The sequence below is a fragment of the Erpetoichthys calabaricus genome, chromosome 5 (assembly GCF_900747795.2).
Source record: "Erpetoichthys calabaricus chromosome 5, fErpCal1.3, whole genome shotgun sequence".
Taxonomy (NCBI): Eukaryota; Metazoa; Chordata; class Cladistia; order Polypteriformes; family Polypteridae; genus Erpetoichthys; species Erpetoichthys calabaricus.
In genome coordinates, this window is record NC_041398.2 from 15383657 (window position 1) to 15390942 (window position 7286).

Below are 7286 nucleotides of genomic sequence, written 5' to 3' on the forward strand. Positions count from 1 at the left end.
AATTCAAACTTTCTGCCCAACTTTCCCAAGGGAGAAAATTCCATATCTCTTGAGTGCTTGACGGAACAGATTGTTGAAGAGCTAAAGAAGACTGAGAGAAATCTTCCTCTGACTGGAAGGATGATGCCGACCACATTTGCCCCGAGATAACAGACCATCATCCAATCCAGCCCACCAGAGAAAACGAGATCCTGGACCTCTGAGCTGCTCTGCGCATAGAGTCAGAGGTAAAGTGGTTTATCTATTGTTTCAATGATGCTCCAGTGCTTGCATGTCCCATTCTATGTAAATAATATTTCTATTGAATTGATATGTACTGATGTTCTATGACTGTTCACTTAGGTGTGTGCAGAATTCCAGCGGATCACAAACCAGAACCTGCACAACATATTCTCTGCACAGCTTGATTGTCGCATCCCACGCTTGATGACCTTGTTTAGGCAGAAGGCATCCAAAACTGGAAAGATTGCCAATTCTTTAGCTGGCATTTTGAAAGTCCATGATGAACAGGTACTACGCTGCCCATTTCAAAGTTACAGAAGTGAAATATGAGCTTTTTAATGAGCAAACTTGTATGTGTGTTATTAGGTACTGTTCTGGGATGGATCTTATTTTGAGTAAAGTGCTAAGTCATTGGCTACTTGTCTTTGTACAGAATGTCACTCCATGTGTATTTCATGGCCCACGTAATGTTTAGGATATTTCGGGGTTAGGACATTGACCACACCTTTATTTGCTGCTGCTAAGGGGGTAACATTGTCTGGATCACAATGCCGAGTTTGATGTTTGGTTTAGTCACCAATATTATGTTGGACACAGTTTGAATGAAAAATGAAGACAGCCTAATTCTTATTTAGTTCAGTTCAGTTTAGTTTATGCTTTCACTTTAGACAGTCTTCGCTGGTGCTTATTTTATGAACTAAATTTATACAATAAAATGCAATTCTGTCTACAATTCTGTTCTCCTTAGGAATTACATGATAAACACACAAAACGTACCACTGTCCTCCATGCCCTTCCTGTGTTTCTGCAAAAGGACTGGTCTGGATGTTTGAGGACACGCAAGGTTGGTTATAAACTTGTATCACACATTTTTGACTTTAAAAACTTTCCTACTTCTGATTGTGTATTCTTTTGAGTTATTGATTGTGAAAGAGCTGTGTTTCCATTTCTTTCAGGATATTGATGAGGCAGAGCTTGTGAATGCGCCTAGGGCCCTGATTACAGTGAACAGGGACAACAACAGCCGTCCAGTTCACTACCAATCTGGAACATTCTTGGTCGTTATTGAAAGTAACAACTTTAATTAGTTGTGTTAGTGAATTAAAGGAGTGGATGGATGAGAACTACAGATAAAACAGAGATGTGAATTGTTGGAGGGAATGACGCTGATCACAACAACATTTTGTTATCATTTAACTCAGTTGGAATCCCAATTAATTTTACTGAATCAGCCCGCAATCGAGGAGTTACCTTTGACTCCAGCAGGTCATTTAAAGCGCACATTACAAAGTTGTCCAAATCAGGTTTCTTCCATCTCAAAAATGTTAGGAAATTAAGGTGCTTTCTCAATAAGCAGGAGTCTGAGAAATCGATTACTGCATTTATCTCTAGTAGGATTGACTACTGCAATGCGGTGTTCACTGGATGTTCAAACTGTTCAGCCACCAGTTAATCCAAAATGCGGCTGCAAGAATTATTACAAGAACAAAAAAGTACGAACACATCACTCCAGTTCTTAAATCCTTACACTGGCTCCTGGTTAAGTTTAGAGCAGATTTCAAAATCCTCCTTTTAACATATAAAGCATTAAATGGCCGAGGTCCGGCTTACTTGTCTGAACTTATCATGACTTACAAAACTGAGCGCGCATTAAGATCTCAAGATGCCGGTCTGCTTATGATTCCAAGGATTAATAAAATAACAGTGGGAGGTCGAGCTTTGAGTTACAGGACCCCCCTAAACTGTGGAGTGGTCTGCCTGCTACTATAAGAGATGCCCCTTCACTCTCAGGCTGATGGCTCACTACTTCAGTTTAGCACACCCTGACTAGAGCTGCTGATTAACTGTACAGACTGCATCTCTGTTGTTAGTCATTAGCACTTAAACATAAGTAACACGATAGTTATAATTTGTTACTAACCCTCACCTATTCTGTTTCTCTTCTCGGTACTCAAATGTGGCATTTGGTGCCCACGGCCCACCTGCCAAGTTGTTTTGCCTGCCTAAGGTAAAGTCGTCCCTGATGGAGGATCGCAGGAATCGTGGGAAAGAGGGGACCTTATGTCAGAGTAGCGCTATTTCAGCTGTGGAATGGCCAAATGAGGGAGGCAGCTTGATGAATGAGGTCTCCAGGACTCTGAACAAATCCAAATCATATTATGGGATATCATCTACTGTTAAATTCTACTCTGTACTACTAAAATTTTTATTTTTATACTGTATTGAGGATTTGTTCTGTTCTCTGTATTGTATTGTATTGACCCCCTTCTTTTTGACACCCACTGCACGCCCAACCTACCTGGATAGGGGTCTCTCTCTTTGATTTGCCTTTCCTGAGGTTTCTTCCATTTTTTACCTACAAGGGTTTTCTTGTCTTCTCAGAGGGTCGAGGCTGGGGGGGCTGTCAAGAGGCGGAGCCTGTTAAAGCCCATTGCAGCACTTCTTGTGTGATTTTGGGCTATACAAAAATAAATTGTATTGTATTGTAAAGTGATGTTGTAATCGCCCTTCCCAGGTTTGGGGATGCATTGTGGTAATGTTCAGTCTCCTATATGCTCTACATCTTAGTTATCCCAAAGATTTTGCTTAGTTTGGAAGATGGCAAATTGTCACCCAGTCTGCAGACTCTCAAGAATGATTTGATGGTATATAACTAGAAACTGATCTGAGAAAGTGATGTCTAGCCTTTAGAGAATTATATTGAAAAATTGCACTTTTGGCACTTAGTTTGATATGTAATATACAGAGTCACAGTAGTTTTTGTTAAATGTTGCCTGTTTCTCTTGGTCTCTACACAAATGCCGAGTTTGAACCAGTGTACTGAGCTCACTTTTTTGTTCAGCTTGGAAGAATTTAATATGTTCATTTAATATGTAATGTAGCAATTTCTATTAAGCTTTACAAATAACATGCAGTACTTCATGGCTGCCTGTAGACTCGTCCTTTGTGGATGTCATTTTACAGTTCCTTAACTTGAAAAGACAATTTCAAACCCAATATTCTTAATGAGATGAGAGGAAGTCTAAGATGTTCACGTATTAAATTGTCCTTCAGTCTGAAAATTGTTAGAATCTGTAGCATGATGGCACAATTGGGAACACTAAAATCCTGTAATCCAGAGCATCTGACCTGACACTGATGTAGAGGTAGCCATAAGGGTTCAAATTTAAAGAAGGTTATGTTATTTTATGTAACCTGATGCACTATGTCTGTGTATGTTTTGTATTTTTATTATAGCATTTTATTAACGTTGCAGTAAATAATGTTCAAATAAAACTTTTGAATGACAACAGTACACGCCTGAGTTTTATTTAATTAAAGGTGTAATTACAGCTAATAAATTTTTTATCTTTAGATAACTCGAAATAGGCAATGCTTTTAACTTAAAATTTTTAAGTTACACTTTCTTAATTTGATCTGAGAATAACATCATTATATATTACTAAAATATTTGAGTATAAATATGCAGTAATTTAATTGAACCTGAGTTAAATATTACAAGTCACTTACTCAAAAAAAAAAAATAGGTTTGAAAAAATGAACATTTTAAGTTAATTAACTATTTTTTTTTTTTTGGCAACTTATTGTCTCGTTTTTTTTTTAGTTTGCTAATTTGTTCGGGTTTACAGTGTACAATACTTTATAGTCTTGGATATTTGGTAAAGTTTAATTGCTTTACTGATTTTAATCTTTGATTGCAAATGTCTGAGTTATTGCATTTTCACATGTGGCAATCCACTTATGTTATTACACCTGCTGAACAAACAGGTCCAGCTCTAATGTTACTCGATTGTCTACCTCTTTTATAAGTCGCTTTGGATAGAAGCGTCTGCTAAACAAATAGATATAAATGTAATACACTCCTTATTACTGCATGAAGAATAACCACACCGTAATGCGCCCCAGCTAAATCAGAAAGAATTCTTAATTCCACGCAGCACCAATTGTCTCAAAACACCCCGTTAAAAGGCCAAAAACACGCCCGAGTGTGGACTACACGGGGTGCGTGAGCAGCTGCGCGTGCCTGTGGCTGACAGATATGACAGCGTTAAATCAGCAGGAGGAAATACGCGTGGAGGTGCACGAGCAACAAGACACCAATACCAATGACAGATTAATGTCTGCGCAAATCGCAGCGACCCTGAGCACGAGACACCGACCTCTACAGAACACCACAACACCGAGTCGGAAAAACCCAAGCGGAGACTGCCATAAAGGGTGCGGCGTCAGGCACCTCCTAAAATCGGGAGGCCCTTTTAGCGTGTCGCCTTGTATTTCATTGCCGGGGTATTCCCACCCGCGCAGTCAACCCCCCGAGTCCGACTTTGTCTCACCTTCTGCACTTTTCCTCGTTGTTGCGGCCTGAGGTCTGAACACGTGCGGCGGAAGAGAAGCTCTCAGAGAAGGGAAATGAAGTCGTGACGCAACTGTACGTCATCAACGCGCGACCTAGCCGCTCACTGCCGCGCAGCCTCTATTGGGTAAAGAAGAAAAGTGATGGGGAAAGGGAGAGAAACACCGGCGTGGAGAAGAGCTGGTGAGTAGTGATGGGCGGAGTGAAGCCTCACGAAGCATCAACACGTTTGAAGCAATTGTGCTGGAAATCGTATCGAAGCTTCGAAGCATTTGACACTCACCTCTCTAGTGACACCTCCTGGCCATTTTCATTAACGTTACAGAAACTTATGATGCACTTCAATGACGTCTGTTAAAACTCTTATTGTTTTTATTTTTTCGCAGCTACAGACTGACAACGAAGAGAAGGGATCGTCAGCAGCTTCTAGTGTCTGATGTCTAAAAAATATAAATGCTGTATAACTAACGCCGACAGGCAGAATGCACTATACGATAGCAAGAGATAAACAAAAAAAGACGCCTCACCTCATGGATTCCCGGATTCCCATGGATTTCAATTAGTATTTACTTTTGCACTGTATCATTATAATCGCTCTTGTTATTAGTATTATAATTAACCCTGATCTTTTCTTGAGATCACATTTAATAGCCTTAAATGTTTTCTTTGGTCTGACTTAATTAAAACGGAGTAGACAGAAAATAAAGGTTTATCCCTGTACTTTGCCATGATATAGGTAAGCACATTTGAGAACGAAAATGTGAAATCCTTAAATCACAGATGTTATTATTCGATCAAGTATTAAACTATTTCATTTATTAATACTTTACAATATTTTTTGGAGCTCAAAAGTAACGAGTTCGCTACGAGAAAAGACGCCGTCAGTGGCTCAATTAACTAAGGTGGTTGCATTTCACATTCTGAGCGTAGTGCTAACCCGAGCTCGATCCGAACTAAAGACTCGTCATAATTAAAAAAAATAATCTCGAGTGAAGTCTTTATAACCAATTTGAACTAAATAATTTTGAAAGATACTGTGGAAGGATCGCATAAGAGATCTGTTCGTGAATCATCCCCACTTAGAATCGCCATCAAAATGCGATGACTAATTGCGTAAGGCAGCTCACGTATTTACGTTAATTCATCTTCTATTGAATTTGCTCTGCTGCACCAAACATTCAAAGGTGTCAATCCGGAGCTCATCAGAGAGGCTGAGAGACACGGCGCAGATCAGTCACCGACACACAGACACACACGGGACACTCCTAGGTGAGCAGTGCATGGATCAAGGTCGGCATTAAAGATCCTCTTGAGTGCTGAGGCAACAACAAAAAGCAGCGGGATAAACACATCTGGACCTGCTGCCGAAAAAGCATTTGCTTTAACAACAGCATCCCTCCTTCGTAAACACATCTTCAAGGTCCGGACAGGCGATCAGGAAAAAGTTGTCTTAGTCACAGCACAGTGCAATAATAAAACATTTCCTAAAACATATAGTTGTCCAGTCTGTATCATTCCTAAGCAATCTTCCAGTTATAGAGGCGCAATCCCAGTTACTAACACATTTATCGTGTAGCTCTCCCCCCCCCCCCCCCCCCCAACACTCAAAGTAAGAACACATTCCACCTTATTAATTTAATATTTAAAATTTTAAACTGCTAAACCCGCCATCAACAACTACAATAACAGTTGAAATCATCACTCAAATATTTTTTTTTTGTTATAGACATAAAACAAGATGCCCATTTCCATTTTATAGATCTTTACTAGTGTTCTCGCCTTACTCGCTCTCGGTCCACGGTGGGATTTGCTGTTAAATGGAAAAAAAAAAGAAAAACAAGTTCTTTAGGGTCACAATTCACAATGGATGGACGTCAGACCCGAACCCACACAAGCCTTATTATGGAGTGGCAACTCTACCGCTGCACCACTTTTTTCAGCAGAGTGGATGTATATAATGCATGTTTTGTATGTATGTATGTATGTAATGAAGACAAAAACAATGATATCCATCCATCCATTTTCCAACCCGCTGAATCCGAACACAGGGTCACGGGGGTCTGCTGGAGCCAATCCCAGCCAACACAGGGCACAAGGCAGGAACCAATCCTGGACAGGGTGCCAACCCACTGCAGATTTGTATGATGTATAATTTATAATTTTATTTTTTACCACAAAGTATTATCGGGCACAAATCATTTAACATGTATGGATCATCCACAAACATTCATTTCAATGGGAATTCTGTCGAGTTTTTGAACTCTGTTGATGCCATATGTACTTCAAACTGGAGTACCAAGCAGACATGCACACTGGAATCATCAAGCTTGGTTAGAAGCACTGAGCAGACATGCGTACTAAGATTGCATCATGACGGAGCTCTGAAGCCTCAGACATGCGTAGTACTGAGATTGGATCATGATAGGGCTTCGAAGTCTCGAGCAGACATGGTCACTGGTTACTGAATCTTTGTGAAGCCTCAGCACACTCAAAGGCATTGACCTCTATATTTTGAGAGTCTATCTGACACTTAACTCTCTAGTTATATTTTGTAATTCGTATTGACATTACACACTTCACTTAATATAGTTAAACTACAATTCAGGTAGTTGCTGAGAAGTAATTATTGTTCTTGTGGTTTGCTGTGATTTCCTTTGTCTGATACATAGTGTCAAAGATATATTGTTATATATCAACTTTATATATATAA

At 39.7% G+C, this 7286-nt stretch overlaps 1 protein-coding gene across 1 annotated transcript in view; it reads right to left on the reverse strand.

The window, feature by feature from the left end:
* LOC114641610 (zinc finger protein 418-like) overlaps window positions 1-4736 on the reverse strand; it is a 42670-nt gene extending 37934 nt beyond the window's left edge. Inside the window, exon 1 of the mRNA XM_028790648.2 lies at window positions 4557-4736. The gene's annotated coding sequence lies outside the window, so the exon portion shown is untranslated. The remainder of the gene's footprint in view (window positions 1-4556) is intronic.
* Window positions 4737-7286: the final 2550 nt, after the last annotated feature.